Consider the following 19200-nt stretch of genomic DNA (forward strand, 5'->3'; position numbering starts at 1 on the left):
TGTCTCAAAATAAAAAGCCCGGGGATGTGGCTCACATGCTAAGCACCCCTGGGTCTTATCCCTGGTACCAGAAAAAATATATATATGCATATATGTTTTATTAAAATATTACTTATCTTAAGTTGTGCATGCGTGCGCATGCGCAGTGCACGCACACACATGAATACAAGTTTTAAAAAATGGCCATTTGGGGCTGGGGATATAGCCCAGTTGGTAGAGTGTTTATGTAGCATCCTAGATGCATAAGTCTGTGGGTTCAAACCCCAACACCACCACCAACAACAACAAAAAGACTTCTATTGTATAATTGACAGTAATGTTCTAATAACAATGTTTTGATATTACACTATAGAGATATAAGATGGCACCACTGGGTATGTCATTGCTGTAACTTCCTGTAAGTCCATAAATATTTCAAAATTAAAATTTGAAGGGATGTTATTTTTTAAGTACCTGAACTTGTTGGCACTCAGTTCAATTTGAACCCAGATAAGTAGGCTGGTACCTCTTCTGCCCTAGTCCTGGTCCTGCTTGTTCAACCATTACCATTGCTCTAAGAATAATGGAAAACTTCAACCAAGACTCTCAGCTCACTCAGTGAACTTATAGATGCTTTAGCTTCCATTTTATGTCAGCCATAGAGATTGTGGCTCATGAAATATCTATCATTGGGGGGTTGACTGAGGAGGTCCTAAAGAAGATCTCAATTTAGGATGATGGGGTCCTTGACAAATACTGTAGAAAAGAATTTCTAGGCATGTCAAATATCGAGGCACAGAGATTTACTTAGGAAAGCAAGAGAGGAGGTGGGCCATCTCAAGAGTAAGAGACACTAGGGTTTTTAGGCTTTCTTTTTAAAAGGAGAGGTGTGGGCATGAAAAGATAGGTGAAGATGACATCCACCAGTGATCACAAGATGGTTTTGGAGATCCTTAGATTGACACCTTCTCCACTATCTGATCGATAGATAATGTTGGGAAGGCACCCTCTATTACAAGTTTCCAGCAAAGCACCTTATATTATAGATTTCATATTTCCCTTTACTCACTCTGTTCTAAAAATATATGCATTAGTGGGCTAATTACCAGTGCACAGGACAATTTTTATACTTGAGTGAATATCCAGTAACTTTAAGATTGTGAGTAAAGATTTATAGATTTCCCAGAAATTTGGAAATAACAGTCCTGGGAGGAAAACTGGCTTTGGGAGGAAAAGTATGAAGAACTTAAGCACAAGTCTTTTAGACTATATTTTCCTGTCCTTCCTTTGTCTCCTTTCTATTTACCTTTTATTTCTTTTCTATGCTACCTTACATCTACCTGCTCCAGACAGTTCTGCTAATTTTTTCCTTGAATGACACTTTCCTCCTACCTAATTCTATCCTGTTCAGTAAATTCTGTGCACAAAAAATTTCAGAGGTGAAATGATTGGGTTATGAGGACCTTAACCTAATTAATACATAACCTGCTGGTATAGATTAACTGGGCAGTAACTTCAGGCAGGTAGGATGTGACTGGAGGAAGTAAGTCACCAAGGGTGTGCCTTTGTGGTTTACATTTTGTCCTTGGGAGCAGAACTCTCTGTCTTTGCTCCTGGCTGTCATGTTCCAAGTGCTTTCCTCTGCCACACCTTTCACCGGAATAGTCTAATTTACCTCGGACTCAGAGCTATAGAGTCAGCCGACCATGAACTAAACCTCTGAAACTGTGAGTCAAACTTTTACTCTTCTACATTTTTCTTGTCAGGTTTTTGGTTATAGTGATGAAAAACTGACTAAAAGAAATACAATTCATAGACATGTAAGTGAGAGCCCCCACAGATTTCCACTTCCCAAAGTTAACCAACTGTATGTGTTGAATGTTCTTCTGGCCACTTCCTTTACTTTTATTTTCTTTCTTCCAACACTAATCCTTTACCTTTATTGTCCCAAATGGTGCAGGGAAGAAAATCATGAATGATATAAACATGGTTCTTTTCTTTATAGATGTTACATAAATATAAATATAAACCCTCCTATTCAATTGGTTGAGTCATTAATAAAGAAACTAATTTCTGGCTCATCTTTTCCTGCTGTGGATTCACCAAGAAAGAATAAAAGATCTCTGTGACCAGATGGACTGGCAGACTGTGCTGTCTTGCCCTTTCCACGTTACTCTCCTACCCCCTGCCCTTTGTCAGCTCTGTTTCAGGTTTCATGAGAGGGATTAAGCTGAATTGCCCTAGAAAAGGCTTCCAGAGTCTTAGGAGATAAATATCTAATTGGGGAGAGAGGATGGAGGGTGATGAGTAGAGTGGGAAGATTTCTCAACCCTCAGAGAAGGGAGAATGTTAGGGGCAACTGGAGATAAGAGGGGCCAGGATGCCTTGAACCCAGAACTCCACAGGGGCATGATTTCAAGGGCCCTAAGTGACTCTTTAATTTAGAGCTTTAATGCGAAGTCCTCTGGCTTCAGCCTGGGATCAGAGCTGCAGATCTTTGAAATGGACCACAAAGGGTTGGACACTGGACACTTAACTTTGACCAGAATCAACTCAATAATGGAGACACTTCTATTTTCTGAAATGCTAAATACAACAGGACTCTTGCCCTGCTCTGAGGCAATAAAAACTGACATTGAGCATACACTGCTGTAGTCAGTTGAGTCTGGGGGCTGGATGTTATTTGATTTTAAACAATAAAACAATACTTACTGCATCCTAGTGTTGCAAAACAAATTTATGCATACACACACACACACACACACACTTCCACTCATAAATATTCCCGAGTTTCATTGATCTAACATGAATTCTGCATTACCATTCTTTTTACTGTACAGAGAACAAGCTATACCAGAAGCTTCTTCTTATAAAGACAGAGCTTATCACATCTTTTGCCTGAAGTATGCACCCCTCAGGAAGAACATTGAAGAAGTTTACTCTTAAATGAACAGATCCTGTATCTTTACAAAGCTTAGACTACCTGGGTGATACATGGCTGTGTGATACAACTTGGTGTGGTTAAACAGCTTCCTGAAGATGCAAATTTCCACAAAACAATCTCAGGGTTCCTTTGGAAGTTGAAAGGTCACTACCAGCGTCAAGGTAGGACATTCCTTCCTCCATATAGTGGTTCTACTTTAAAAGACAAACAAAACCCTAATGTTATTGGGGTATAATTTATACATGAAGATAAAGATGTGAACATTTTTTATTAACGGTTGTATTCATTACCACCATAATCCACATACAGAACCATTTCCACTGCCCCTAAGTGTTTCCTTAGTCAATTTACAATAAGCACTCTTTCCCCAGGAACCCACTGTTCTGTCTTCTGTCACCATAGATTGGATTTGCCTTTCCTATACTTTCAGGTAAATGGAATTATTATATTCTTTTGGGTCTGATTTCTTTCACTTGGCATAATTATTTTAAGATTCACCTATGACCTGAATGTATCACTACTTCATTCTTTTTTATTGCTGAGCTGTACTCCATTGTATGAATATACCAAAGTTAATTTGTTCACCTATTGGTGGACCTTTGGGGTGTTTCCAGTTTTTGTCCATTACCAATAAAGCAAAAACAATTCTGCTATTAGGTGTTTTATGTATTCAAGTTTTATATATCATTTCAGGTGGGAAAAAAGCATTTGGCTTCTCAAGAAAGAAAGAAGTAAAGAAAACAAAGAAAGAAGGAAGGAGGAAGAAAGGCAGACAGGAAGAAAACCACAGGTGAAATAGTCAAAGCTTAGTCTTTGGAAGCAGAGAACACCTGGCTCTGCTTCTGGTTATATCTGCCTGAAAAAGTGACCACACTTTTTTATGTGCTTCTTTGTTTGGCAAAAAGAGAATATTACCACCCAGAATCACTGAGAGGATTAAATTCAAGGAGATCACCTATGTAAAGCGCATAGTAAGTCCTCAAAAAATGTTGCTTCTCTCCATCTCCCTGCCTTGGAAAGGGATGAGCCAGCTGAGCGGGCTTGCAGGCCCTTAAGCTCAGCAGACCAGATGTACATAATTTCTGATCAGTGTCACCCTGCGGGCTGTCTGTGAGCTCAGATGATTTAGCCCAAGTGCATATTGTCTAGTTAGAACTGTGTTCTATGGAAGTTTGGTCATTTTAAATCATGCTCTAAATAACCTTTTGTGAATTGATTATTCAAAGCTTCAAAATATCCGAAGTTATCTTTAGCTTTGTAGGGGATGTTAGATAAGATGAAGAAAACTTGAGCCTGCAGCTTGGTTAGTAATGAAAAGTTGCTACCAGCTACACATTAGAAGTTTGTAGAGAAACAGGCTCACCAGGTACGGGGATGATGGGGTGGATAGGGAGCAGGGATAGAGTTATAGCAGACTGTTCTAGAAAAGCCAACAGCTTTGTGTAAGTCCTGAGCTGCAGATTCTGAAGACCTGTACTGTCAAATATCACTCTGTGGGAGTCACAGAAAAAGAGATGCTGAAGCATGCAGCAACTTGGAAAATAACCACCTGAAGCACCTGGAAAAACAAAAGAGCTTAGAAAGGTCGTGTCAGATCTAATGAGGACAGAGACACCTTGGCCAAGAATGAGAAGATTGGAGTCTTGTGATAACTCCACCTCCGGTTCTGTGCAAATCCCTTTGGGAGCTTGGTTTCTTCGTCTGTAATGAAGGGGTTAGCACCACAGTTGCTTCCAGCTCCGACATCCTATAATTTTGTGATAGTGATTAATCCATGGATGTTAGGTGCTGGGAACTTGGCTACTTGATCCAGCTTCTGATGTTCATTGAGCCCCCATGTAAAGCAACTCTTACAAAGGTACAAGCTGGGAGGATTTATGAGACAAAAAGAAAAAGAACAAAATTGGAGTGGGGGTGAAGGGATGGTCAGTTCAGTTTTGGACATGCTACACACATTTACCGTATATATTCTTGAAGACATCGGGAATACAAAACTGGAGGTTAGATGAGGTCATAGCTGGAGAAGCAGAGTTAGGAATCATTAACAAATAAGTTTCAACAGATATTTACTGAGCACTTAGTTAGTGCTAATATTCATCCATATAACCCACAAACATTTATTTGGCATCTATTATGTCAAGTCCCATGATATATACTGTGGAAAAATGAAAGAAGAGAGGAGGCACATACTTGTTTTTAGGAATATACAATAGAAGTTGCATTTGGATAAGACAAAAAGAGTTTTGCTACAGGGTGGTGTAAGATTTGTTCTGTGAGAGAAACACAATCTGTTTTGGGGTTTTCGAGAAGATACGTAGGATTTCAACTTCAGGGAATCTTCATTAGAAAAAAACTTTGAAAAAAGAATAAGATTTGCTTGTGGAAATGGGAATTGGGGAGGGCATTCCAGGGTGAGGAATAGAGCAAATGAATACTAATGAATGGAATGGGAAGGTTTGAAGCATCTTCAAGGATGGCAAGAAGTCTGGTTGAAACGTGAGCATAGGCCTTGCAAAAAGGAATAGTGGAAATTAAGCATTGGGCAAATCAAGATTATATTATGGAGTGCTGAAGGCTGAAGAGTTTCCTTATTTTTTCATTACAGGAGGGTGCCATTCCCTTTTTAAAAGGATATGAGTGGTGGTCTGAGCTTGACCTTAGTAGTATCTCTCTGGTTCCAGTAAATAGATTAGATCTGAGTTTGAAATCAGAGCCGGATGAACTTCTATGTCTAAGTATCATAATTGGATGAGCCTGGAGATGATAAAGCCTGAGGGGAGAGGTATGAATTAATCCATGGCTATTAGGTGCTGAGACATGACTGGGAACTTGGCTACCTGATCAGGTTTCTATCCAAAACACTGAATGTGGCAGATCCAAGGCAAAAGGCAAAGCATCTAGAAGGTGGAGACATCTACTCAACTGTTCCCAGGCCCAGAAACAAGCAATTGAAGTAGAGAGATGAATGGGAATGCTTGTGGTCTTCAAGTCTACGTCTCACATGTCCCATCAAATTCAACAGAATACAGAGCCACAGTCCAGTGGAAAGAGGTGTGGATTCAGGGATCTGGCTCATCTCTGGCTCCTCAATTTTCCATCCATAAAATGGGGAGTTTATTAGGAAGGTCAAGGAGTTAAACTAGTAGGTGCTTCATTCCTCCAGCTGAGTCAAAACTACAGCAAGCTCCCTAACTACATACACACACAAACTCAAGTCATGTTTTCAAAAATCTCATCAGCCTAGCAAAACGCAGGGAGACTGCTCTCCCCCACGGTGTTGTGAAGTATTTGCATTGTGCTGAAACATCACCAAGAAAGCAGCCAGATGGACAGAATCTAAAGTAAGGGGGAAACTCCAGAGGGAACTTTATTCCGAAATGAAGAACTTAGGCTTTCTGACTTTTCCCATGTTTTTAAACTCTTATTTTACCTTACAAATGCAATTCCCCCCATTCTGTCAAACCACGTGCTCTCTCCACAATTTCCTTGCCACAACATGGTGAGAAAAGGGAGAGGTGCAGTGAGAATGAGCTGATGTTTGCAAAGGGCTTTGGAAGTCTTGCTGGAACATGCTACACAAACACAGGATATTATTTCTAAGCTGCCACTGCTTAAAGAAGGGAGAGACTGGGAGGAGCAGTGTCCTGATGTTCTGAGGCAGCAGCAGTGGGTAGGTCAGAGGAACAGGAAACACCCAGCAACTTCCCAGAGGGAATGTGAGAGCAGAGCAGTGGGAGGGAGCTGAGGCTCTAAAGTCCATCTCAGAGAAGGTGGCTGCCCACAATTTACAGACTGTATTGAAGGACAGAAAAGCCTTCTTAGCAATTCAAATAATAAAAATTGAAGATATTTTTGCAAAGAAATAATTGAGAGGCTGCAAGAGGTGAGCAGGGATTGTGGTAACTCCCTCACCCTCTCCCTAGAGCTGTGTATGCAAATTTTATGGAAAGAATTTCTATGACTCCTTTCAACAGGCACCTTAGGGAGAGTCAGACTTTCTGTTTCCATGCCTCTCACTGATTTGAAATGGGAGATCACAAAGCTATCAGCCAGTACCAGACTCCTTTGCTCCTTTGCCTTGCTGTGCAAAATAAAAGGAGAGGTCCACTCTTCTCAGAACTGTGACCTCTAACGAAAACTACAGCCAGCACAGCTCCCTTCATATTCTTTTAATGATTGACATCATTAGAGACCTACAAGGAAGACCTTCCTACCTGGTTCATCAACCTCTGCCTTCATTATACCTATTCATCTATTGGTACACGTTTGAGCTTATGGCATTTCAAAAAGAGATCTACCTAAATTAAAGACCCGGCAATGGGGGCTTCTCTTTCCCTAACTCTTTAGGGAGCTATTTTTGAAATAGATTCAAAATGGAATTGGACTTATTTCAATTCCACAAATATGTACTAAGTATCTACTGCATGAAAAACACCATGCTAAGCCCCATAATGAAGATGAAATGAAGAGAAAGAAATGAAGACGGTTCTGGTGATTTGCATATTATCTAGTAAAAGAGAGAGGCACATATATAAAAGACAATCATGGAGCAGAAGGACATGGAGGATGAACAGGGATTTTTTCCTTCTTGCGGGGATTAAGAAAAGGAGTTGTACACAGGTTGGTATTGACTTGACCCTTGAAAGAGAGGTAGGACTTTGCCAAGTGACCATGGGTGCTCATTCCATCGGGAGCCAAGATCCAGGGGAGAAAAATGTGGAAAATTGTGAACACGTGACTGGAATAGTTCTTACGTGGAGGGTGCTGTCAAGGTGAGAAATAAATGGTAGCTTTGGATCTCAGGGTGAGCAGTTTGGACTTCTTTTTTCATGAAAGAAGGAAGCACTGACTGTTATTTTAAAAGTGGCATAATGGAGTTGGCATGGCCTGGCATGGTAGCACACGCTGCATCCCAGCAGCTTGGGAGGCTAAGGCAGGAGGATCAAGAGTTCAAAGCCAGCTTCAGCAAAATCCAGGTGCTAAGCAACTCAGTGAGACCCTGTCTCTAAATAAAATACAAAATAGGGCTGGGGATGTGGCTCAGTGGTCAAGTGCCCCTGAGTTCAATCCCCAGTATTCTCCAACCCCCCAAAAAAGAATGGAATTGTCATGGAGCAGGGAGACCAGTTGGTAGACTGTTATATTAGCTTGGGTGTGTGGGGAGATGAGGACTTGTTGGGTCCTCGTGCCACCGAAAGGATACATGTGCATGTTGACTATGCCACTTGTCATAGACATGGCCGTCTGGATTTCGGCTGCAACCTAAGTTCCAGCCTTTTCACTGTCTGTTTCAGTGAAGGGGGAGAAAAAGGTCAGAAAATGAAATGAGACCAATTTGGAGTATGATAAGTCATCAACACTTCACAAGCCCAACTGCCCTACAGTGATGTAGATTGAGCTTTACAGGTTTGGTGGAGGTTTATCGAGTACCTACTATCCTAAGTACTGTTCTGATCATTCCTCTACCCCCACTTAGATCTGCCAGCTCTGTATCCAGGGTACCTGACCTCTCCAAAATGTATCACAGGCTTCTTGGGTTCCAGCTGGGCTGGACCTGCATCAAAGGAATCTGATATTAGACATATCCCTTAGTGGTCCTCAACTCTGCCCACACCTGTTGACCTAGTCTCATTAATTATTTTCTTCTAAGAACAATAAATTCTTCCCAGTGTGTCATCTGTTTTCTGCCAGGACCCTGACAAGTATATTATTAAATGGAATATGGAATCATATGCACTATTGATTCTCATAACAGCCTGGGAGGTATTTCCATTTTATAGATAAGGAGAAAGAGGCACAGAGAGGCTTAGAGATTTTCTGTGGCAAAAACAGGAACACTTACCAATTACATTGCTCCCAATATTTCCATCACAACCCCAGCTCTTCCTCTGCCAGGGTGATTGTGGAGGTCTTATTCTGGGAATCACATAAAGTAAACAGCCAGGAGGGCTTAGCACCACACAGAGGTAGCTTCCTTGGACCTACAGCCAACCATTGCATGAATGAAATGAGAACCTTTCTGTGACAGGACAAGAGATTTGTTATTTTTATTACCCATTCTAAGCAATATGCTTTTCTACGGTCACTTAACTAGTAAATAGCAGAACCAGGATATAAGTAGGAGACAAGACAGCTTCACATCCTGTGCTTTTGGATGAGGAATTAATTAGGAGGGAGAAAAAAAGGCAAAACAAAACAGTACTAGGTCAAGTGAAAACAGAGCCTGGAGCATTTTCTCTTGCTCACTTTTTCCATCACCACCCATAAAATCAGGAGCTTACATTTCTTGAGTGCTTAACATGTGCCAAGAACTGTGTTAAATGCTTTACCTTGTCTTACTGAGTACTCACAGGAGGCCTACACTATTATTATCCATGCCTTTCCCTTGAGGGAGCTAAGCTCAGAGAGGCTAGGTAATTTTCTAAGTTCACATAGTGTCACAACTAAGGTTTTAACCTAAATGGAGTATGACATCCAAGCCCAAGTATCACTTAGCCCAAATTATTGCCAGGGCTGACAGGACCCTAATCCTAACCACCAACACCCCACCAACACACACACACACACACACACACACACACACACACACACCACTTAGAATTGAAGAGGGTAGATCCAATGAAACAGGAGTATTGAAAATATTCCCCTAAGGCCTTACCACCACAACTAAGCACATGTTCTCACCAGCCATGATGAAGAAGTTTCCATCAGATAATCTAGAGCTGTTTTCAAAAACCTATTGCAGAGTCTACTCTTGAAGCAGTTTCTGTTTTGTAAGGTCAATGGCCAGCTTTTAAGAACTAGGTATGTAAGTAAATGTGACTTATGGAAATTGAGAGGTGTGTTCACCAAGGCAGTTATCAATGCCCAGGCAACTACAGGGTGTTTGTTGTAGTGAGATAATCATGGACCAGCAATTTCATGTGAATCATTACTCTAGAAGATAATGAAATTTGGCTAAGAGTAGGTCTGACCTGTTCAGCATCCAGTATCTAGATGCCCGTTTTATATCTAATTGTGACATTCAACATGCTAAGAATTTCTGAGGCACCCAACCCAACACATTCTCTTACTTAGCAAGAAGCACCCAGTTTGATCTGACTCCTTTTGGATCTGGAGGATCAGAGCAGCACTGCACACCATGTGGGACTGAAGGAATGTTCAATCCTCTTTCAAGTAGGACAGAAAGAACAATCCCTAACCCCACAGTTCCCACTGACCAGTACAGGGTTCATTCAGTGCCTAGAGATTGCAGCAAAGTGAGGGAAAAGACTGGGACCTTCAAACCAAAAGTTTTCTTTTTAAAAAAACTGCTTGGAACAAAGGTTGTTAGAAGCAATCCACACAATTATCTACTTAGACAGGAGAGGATGTTTTTCCCCTCATTTCACAAAAATCACTTTGGTATATCATAAGATTTACTTTATTAAGAATAGACATCTGAAACTTGATGTGTACAACTATTTAATGTTGAAATCTGCTCAAGGATGAGAGAGAGAGGAAGAGAGAGAGAGAGTAGATTTTACAATAAGACATTACTGTGCTTTAATAGAACATTTTGTTGGAAATAGAAGAGATGGGAATATTTATAAACAGAAAAACACCCAAATATCTTACCCAGAATTCAGCACAAAGAAATAAAAATGTGGAACAGACATGATAAAAGACATAAAGAGAAGGTACAAAGCACAGGAAATTGGAATTCCATAAGAAAAAAACATTATCAAACCTCAAAAGGCGACTTTCCAGAGCTGATAAAAAACACAAATTCTCAGACTTAGAAATGAAAGGAATCCCAAGCTAAATAATCAGAAATTAGGCCCAAGTTACATCATTGTGAAACCAGATCACCAAAATGAAGAGAAAGTCTTAAAAGCAGCCAGAGAGAAAAGACAGCTTATCTCTAAAGAACATCGATTAGACTGTCAGCAGACTGTTTTCATGAGCAGCAACAAGACAGAGGTATTTCTCAGGTATAGAACCTGTCAACCTAGATAATCTACAACAAGGACAAAACATGATATAGTGAGTCAAAAGACAGAAGATAGATAGATAGATAGGTAGATAGACAGACACAAATTTACCCTAACTCAAAGTTAAAGCATTTCACAGTCTTGTAACGTGGCAGACAGCTAACCATCCCCTAGTGTGTATTCTCTGCTTTATCCTAATAATAGAACCCCCCCCCTTTGCACACAGCCACCCAGTTAGAGGCTACATTTTCCAATACTAAACTGGTGCAGATTAAAGAGAGGATGGGAGAAAAGGAATCCGAGACAGGATCAAAAGGCAACACATCCACATGAAATTGGTGACACTAGCTAGAGTGAAGAGATAATTTCATTTTCTTTAAAGATGAGAGATACTAGGATAAATTTGTTTATGTGAATGGTTCGATGGAGAGAGAAATTACTGGAAATAGAAAGGGGAAGCTATACACTTGAAGGCTTTGAGAGAGCGAGAAGGGATACAGAGCACATGGGGCGAGAGGTTGGCCTTTAGCAGAGACCCCTTCTGTTACAGAGTCAGATAATGATTTTTCCAACATCAGTGCCACCTCATTATATTTTAATAATTCAGTTTGACATCCTGAATATTAACTCTTAATCCTAAAAGTAGCAATTTTATGCTCTTTCAGAGTAGGGTTTGATGGTCATCTTCAAAATGTGTTTTAAGGCACTTAAGCAAATATATCTGGGCTCATTGCTAGTTTTTTTCCTCCTACCTTTTCTATAACATAGAAATGAGAATGGATTCTCTGGAGACTAGATGAAGGACTCATGGAAGAGAGTTGGTGTGGAGGTTAACAGGAGTGAGAGATGTGAGGATGTCCCACGTGTGGGGCTCCAGGAAAGATGAAACAAAAGGTAAAGGGACTAACAGAGACAAGGGTACCCATGCTTCGAGCTGACCAAATGAGGCAGGGACAGGGCAGGAGGGAATTATTCCAGTACTCTAATTCAGTAGAGGAGTTTTCTAGAATTCCAGTGGTGTTGAGATTAAGTAGCTATAGCCTAGTGGCAAGTTCATGGGAAAGAGCCAGAGGGAAAATTAATTTGCACTTGACATGAAACACATACTCTGTGGGTATTCATCAGAGTAAATTATATGCAGTGGAGACATTTAAGAGAACTTCCTTTTTCTCCCGTAATGAATATGTACTGTTGGATAATATTGTACTACCCTCTTAGATTTTAGTAAACAGTCAACAACTTTTGATGCCTATAATCTAGTGTTTAACTGTCTATACTTATGATTAAATTGAGGGTGACTACACATTACCATAATCCCTAGGAATTGCATAATATTTCCCACCAACACTTAGTTCCTTGCTCCTCAGCACAATGCAGGATCCCAGCCAGGCTGGCGGGCAATGCCGTGGGAGAGCCTGGGGCTGGAAAAAGACTGGACCTTAGGAGGAGCCTGGAAGCCTGTGTGAGCTAACCAGGCTGCCCGCCAAGGAACAGAAGCACCAGCTGACTGGGAAGGTGCAGAGGTGGAGGGTAGGAGAGTCAGAATGGGCGTTGCCACTCCTCTTGGCTCTGCCACCCTGAGAATGCAGAATACTGTCTGCCAATAGTCAGCAACTGAGAAGTGCTAAGTCTCCAGCTCTCCCCAGGGAACCTGGTGGAACCATGGGGCGGCCTGCAGATGGGAGACAATCAGGCTAGAGGGGAGGAAAGGGGGTGCAGCCTGGCCTTTGGCCTTCCTCCTTTCTTGCTGGGCCTTCCTTGACACTTTTCTCCTGTCATCCTTATAATAATGGTGCAGAATACATTAATGTGAGGAGCTCCATTTACAAGATGAAATGAGTCAGACAGTTCCAAGGGTTGGTTGGTTGGTTTTTAAGGGGAAGTGAGTATTGCCATAGACTCCATTTCTCCCAGTGCAACCGGAGGCAAGTTGGGCAGGTACAATCATTCACATTTTAGAAAAGTAAAGTGATTTGCTTTGGGTCAAAACAAGGATTGGGTTTCAAGTCTTCTGCATCTTATAAATGCTTAGAAAATTATAAGCATCTTTATTAGCAGGTGTGATTAATGAAGATTTAAAATCTGGAATTAATTGCTATTTATTCAATTAGGCTTGGATGAGCCAGGGCCCAAGATTGACTACCTAATGCAAGCAATGATAGAAAATAGTCATTTATGGGGGGCTGAGGATACAGCTCAGTTGGTAGAGTGCTTGCCTTGCATGCACAAGGCCCTGTGTTCAATCCCCAGCACCACAGGAAAAAAAAAAAAAAAAGGTCATTTATGTCCATATCATCATTAGTTTAGGCCTAAACCTCTAACAAGATGTTTTATCTTTGTTTTTGTTTTGTTGTTGTTGTTGTTATGAGGTGGGGTTTTTTTGAAAGCATTTCCAATTCTGTGTTTAGTCTTGGAAGATCCTGAAAATTTTATATATTCTGTTGAACCAAGAGTATCTGACAGCACAGATGTTGCAAGTATCATCACAAACATAGAAGCATTATATGTTTTAGCCATAAAAATCCTCAGTTGTCATAGTCCCAAGTCTCAGCCCAACTGGACAGTAGTAATAACTTGAATATCAGCATGCAAAGATGAGAATGGAAAGGAAAGACATGAAAGGAGGGAGATATACAAATCCTCTTTCTGTTAATTTGTTCTGTCATCATGTCTCCCTGACCACAGACACTTTAAGCTTCTATTTCAACTACAGGTTTGAAAGGGATATATGATTGTCCATTTTCCATTACTGTAACAACTACCTAACATGATCAGTTTCTAAAGATAAATGGTTTATTCTGATCATAATTTTAGCAGTTTTTTATACATGATGAATCGGTCCTGTTGCTTTGGGGCCTTCGGTCAGGTGACATATCATGGTGGAAGCACATGGCAGCCCAAAACCACTCTCATGGCTGGAAGTAAAAGCAAGAAAAAGAGGAAGAGACCAGGGTCCCACAGTTCCCTTTCAGGGCATGTTACCAACAATCTAATGACCTCTCAAGTTTCTACCACTTTCCAATAGCACCAAACTGGAGACCAAGCCTTTTAGGACATGGATCTCCAATGGGCATTTAAGATACAAATTATAACAGAATATAAAAAGAGCAAAGAGTCAGTCACTTCCTACTGGTCTGTGGGAGGGTCTAGGAAAGGGGTAAAGGGGAAATGGGCCTCCAACTTTCAGTGTCCTATAACATCTTCTCCTTTTAAGAAGTCTATTTCCTCCTACCCCGTTGAAACTCCCACTATGAGAATTTCCAAATTATAGTACAAGTGCAAGGAGAAGAAGGAGAATGTACAGAGAAAAGTAATCATTAAGAATAAACTTGATAGTGACAGATTTATCACATTAACAGTTGGCCCTTTTTTGTGACTATCTAATTATTTGTTTAGAAAGTAGAAATCCATTAAACAAGTTTTAATGAATTTCTGCTATACTCTCAGTGGTATGGTAGGCATTGAGGGGCCACAGAAACTTCTAGAAGAATTGGAATCCAGGTAAGGATATGACTATAGCACAGGAACCGTCAATGGATAACACCCAGCCATATAACTAAGCAGTGCAATAGAAACCACAGGAACTAGGGAATTAAAGTGAAAGGGGTCAAAGAGAGAATCCCAATAATCTGGAAAGGCTTCAAGAAAACATTTCAAAGGGGAAAGGGCAATGTGGCTCTTAGCAGGCATGTATTTTCCATTAGACTGTGAAATCCTCATGGGTAGGAACCCATAAGACAATGGATGGTTCACTGGATGTAAGGTGAATATTATAAATGTGACGATACCACAAATTGGTCCAGAACCAACCTCCCCTACCTCTACCTAATGTAGTTAGGACACTAGAATGTAGTGGTCTGGACAAATTTTCTAAGGTGCCTCCTGAACTCTCATGATGATTCAATGACTATGACCTTTCCTAGTGTCTGCAGAGGATGTGCATGCTTCGCTCCGTGTTTTGTGCAGCAGATGGAACCTCTGTAACCTGAGCCAAGGGCCTATTGTCAAATCAGGAGACAAAAGTGAAGGGCTAAAGCCCTGGGCAGGGTTTCTCCACCTCGGCACTGTTGACATTTTGCCCAGATTATACCTTGCTAGGTGGGGGTGGGCAGGGGCTGCCATGCGCATTTTTAGCAGCATGCCTAGCTACTACCCACCACAGGTCAATGGCATTCCCTCCACGCATCCCCCAGTCACAACAAACAGCGACTCTCTAGCCTTGCCTAATGTCTCCCACCGCCCTAGGGAATGGGATCCTCACTAAGGTGTCACAACTGGGTATCCACAGCAAATGTGTTCCCCTCCTTACCATTCATCACAGTTTAGTTCCTGGGCAAAACTACTTTGTTTCAAACAATGGTATTTCCTGAACTCTAAAGATAACTTTGAGTTTCTTTAATTGAAAGGTCTCCTTTGGCAATTAAGATCGGGTTCCAAAAGGGAGCTCAATTCATTGGACTAGTAAACCACAGACACAGCCCTATTTCCTGAGTCCAATCCTTTCATTACACTGTCATTCAGATTTTTAGCTGATAGCATCAATCATCTAGGCCTTTCAGAGTTATTGTTGATCATGTCACAAGTAGGAGAGCTTCCAGCTCACCTTCCCTCAAGAGGTGCCCAACAGGCCTCTTTGTGGGGGTAGGTGTATCATATCGTGGTTATTTGTTTTGGAAATAGTTCCTTAGGAATCAGAAAAATAAGCTTAGATAATTTATTTACCATTCAGTAAAACATTTTACACAAGTTTCTGTTGAATACACAGTCTCTGCTTATAAGTGAGTGTATAAGTGAGACGTAAAAGACATAAAACGAAGAGAGTCATGTTGTAGGTGCAGAGGGACCACACCTAACCCAAAAAGGTAAGACAAGACCACTTCCAGGAAGAGGGAGCACTTGAATCAAGATTAAGGAGATCAGTGTAGCAACTAGCCCAAGTAAGAAAGTGAGGCTGGAGGAGGGCATTTCAGGTTTACACAGACATGTGGGGTGGGGGGAGCACATACCTGGAAACAATGTAGCACACACACACCCCAACTTCTGGCATGGTGAAATGTAAGAGTTGAGTCAAGGAGAGGTAGAAATCTGACCAAAAGGCCTTCGATGCTGTCCTGAAGAGCTTGAGTTTATTCCTGTGGGAAATAAGGAGCCAGCCACTGATGGATGAAATCAAGCAGAACACGCCCACGGTAGGAGCATCAAGCAGGGATAACACAACAGTGTGGGAAAAGATGCTGAAACAGCCAAGGGAAGGATGGAGAAGAGGGAAGAGTTAAGAAATATTCATAAGGATGTCAGGAAGAGTCAAACATGATTCTAGGTGTATAATGGATCCTTCTAACCAAACCAGAAGCTGTTGATCTCCATTTGGGATATATTAAGCCTCAGAGGCTGGAAGGACTCCAAGTGGAACAACCCAAAATATGTGTATATGGGATAGATCCAGGTTGGAGATCCAGGTTGGAGATCCAGGTTGGGAAAGATACATTAGGAGCAGATGGATGCAACCATAAAATTAGGTGATATCATCCAGGGAAGGGAAGGATATGAGGAATGAGCAGAGTGGGCTGACATTTCTGGGGATCAGCAACATCTAAAAGAGGTACCTCTTATCAGAAACCACCTTCCTGGTCAGATGAGCAGTTCCACAAGGTTGGATGCTGTTTAAAGACTTTCAATCCCCCACCTGGACCAGCTGTGCTGATTTTCTTTGTGCTCCAGGGGAGGTGAAATATAAACAATGAGTGGAATTGCTTGGGCAGCTCATAAACTTTGGTTTCTCAATTGCCCAGACAGTTTACAGATTTTTATTTCCCACCACCAGACTCTCCCAAAGGCACCAGCATGCTAACTGGCACCCAGGCCCAAGATTCAGGATCTTTTTAATGAACTGTGAACCTAACATTTGTGGAAAACATTGCACAACTTCTAAGGTTTGTGGTCAGATGGGTTCATCCACAACTTAATCGTAACTGTAGACTTTTAAGAACTAGATTATAGCTTATGGAAACAGTTGCCTGTTTATTGAAAACCAAAAGATGGTTCGCTTTTGCCGCATATTTGCAGTTCTGTATATTTGCAGTAGGGGGAATAAGGTTTTCTTTGAAAAGCTCTCTCTGCATGTAATTTCCGCTGATGAATACCTACAGTGTCTGTGTTTCACATAAAACATGACTTGACTTTTTCCCATGAACTTGACCCTCTCAGTAGGATAGAGACAATAGCGTTTGCTCAAACCCTTCATAAATTCTTTTCAACTCCTTAGACATTTTAGACTCTTTGGCAGTAATCACGTCTTTCAGCCATCGAGTTATTTAACCCCAGAATCAGATTCCTGTCCCTTGGGGAAATGATAGTTTCAAGGATGAACATTTCCTAAAACATTTTGCCTTTTATTTTGTTCTCTTATTTTTCAAAGTGCTTCTATGTATAGTAATGTTTGTTCTTTCTCTAAGCTTTGTATTCTCTTGTTTTTACTGATACGATATTAAAGTGCAGGGCTGGAAGTGGACCTAAAGAATACAAGTACCTTCAGTTGGGTCATGGCATAGGTATGGCCTCAGGTCACACTCCCTCTGGTCCCATACAGCTTCAAGTATTACTGACCGTAAGAGAATTTGGTGGTAGCTGGAGCATAAAGACAAAATTTTTTTCTGTGTATAAATGAAGTGCTTCATTTTTCAAAGAAAACCTTATTCCCCCTACTGCAAGGAGCTTCCTCTCCTTCTCCAGTCATGTTGGACTCTCTTTATCATGACTGTGATGTGTTTGGAGTATACAAGATACTATGTTCTCAAAAGTCAGGTTTGTAATGCTATAAAAATACCAGTGAATGGTGAAGTCCTCCCTCATTTCTTATAACAGCATAACGCTGTAAGAAATTGTAGGGCTCAAACCTTACAATTCATACTCAGTATGGTCACCATAGTCAGTATGAGGGTCTGATGTTCTAATTGTGATTCTCCACTAATTCACACTATAACATTCTCCTAAGTTAAGGGCCTCAAATTTCTCGTCTATAAAATAAATGGGTGAAGTAGATTAATGTGTCTCACACTATGTGTCTATACATAGTCTTAGAAGCTCTGAATTCTCCATGAGCATTTCTTTTTCTACCAACTTTTTAATTTAAAAAATTTAAAATTAACAGAATAGTTGAAAGAACAATATAAGAACTTCCATACACCCTTCATTTAGATGAACTGATTACTAGCATTTTGTCACATTTGCCTTTTCTCTTCTGTTAGTGTTTGCATGTTGATGAGAACTCATATAAGCTTTTGTCTGAATCATTTAGCTGTCCATCTTACAATCAGGGGCTGCTGCCCACCACCAGAGCTTGGATGTCTCCTGCCTTTGACATCAGGCAGTACTGCTTTAATTTTCATGGAATATCCAGAAAAGAACTGAAAAGTTCTCAACAATATTCATATCAAATGATATCATGAAACCCCCATATAAAGGAAGGTTGTCCTGTAATTTTTAATAGGGAAAGGCATGAGGAATTTTATTTCTGTCTCTTTTTCATACAAATGCACACCAGTAAAGTCATGTTGAACACACACAAAAAAAACTTCTCCATAGAAGTCATTATCATATTTATGTTACCAGTAGCAATTCAATTTGAGCAAAACAATATCATTTGGCAAATTAAATTAACATTATTATATTAAATTCCATTGGTTTGGTAGTAACATTTTTATTGAATTTATAAACTTGTCTTATTATTATCGTTCCTGAGCTAGGAATTTCTATCTATAATAATTTTGGAGCAGAGTTGAATAGTATTACAATAAAGTAACATTGGGATATGCAAGCAGATATGAGAGTGAGGGCACTATATTAATCTTGTTGGTAAACAATGAACCAAAACATTGGAGTTTGGGAGACATGCCTCACATTGGCATAAGTGGGTTTTTTTGTCCCATATTGGTATATTTGGATTCTATATAAGATTTTGTTTGGAAAGAATTTGAATACTGAGTATATAGATGATTTTAAAGACTCTCTTCATCTTTCACAACTGTGTTAGTCAGCTTTCTGTTGCTATGAGAAAATTTAACTTAAAAGAGGAAATGCTGGGGCTGGGGTTGGGGCTTAGTGGCAGAGCGCTCACCTAGCACGTGTGAGACACTGAATTTGATCCTCAGTACCACATAAAAATAAATAAAATAAAGGTATTATGTCCAACTACAACTAAAAAAATATTTTTAAAAAAGAGGAAATGCTTATTTTGGCTCATGGTTTCAGATGTTTCAGTCCACAGTTGTCTGGTCCTCTAGTAGCATAACATCACGGTGGAGA

At 40.5% G+C, this 19200-nt stretch overlaps 1 long non-coding RNA gene across 2 annotated transcripts in view; it reads left to right on the forward strand.

Moving 5' to 3' along the window:
- The first annotated feature begins 1525 nt into the window (after window positions 1-1525).
- LOC124091858 (uncharacterized) overlaps window positions 1526-19200 on the forward strand; it is a 40645-nt gene continuing 22970 nt past the window's right edge. Inside the window, exons 1-4 of one of the 2 annotated variants that reach the window (XR_009226691.1) lie at window positions 1526-1706; window positions 2820-3084; window positions 3295-3353; window positions 3617-3713. This is a non-coding gene — a long non-coding RNA (uncharacterized LOC124091858). Of the gene's footprint in view, window positions 1707-2819; window positions 3085-3294; window positions 3354-3616; window positions 7726-19200 lie in introns of those variants that run through there. The other variant, XR_006851452.2, reaches the window with a different exon arrangement.

The sequence above is a fragment of the Marmota monax genome, unplaced genomic scaffold (assembly GCF_021218885.2).
Source record: "Marmota monax isolate L192 unplaced genomic scaffold, Marmota_monax_Labrador192_F-V1.1 WCK01_AAM20220418_F8-fsc00252, whole genome shotgun sequence".
Classification (NCBI taxonomy): domain Eukaryota; kingdom Metazoa; phylum Chordata; class Mammalia; order Rodentia; family Sciuridae; genus Marmota; species Marmota monax.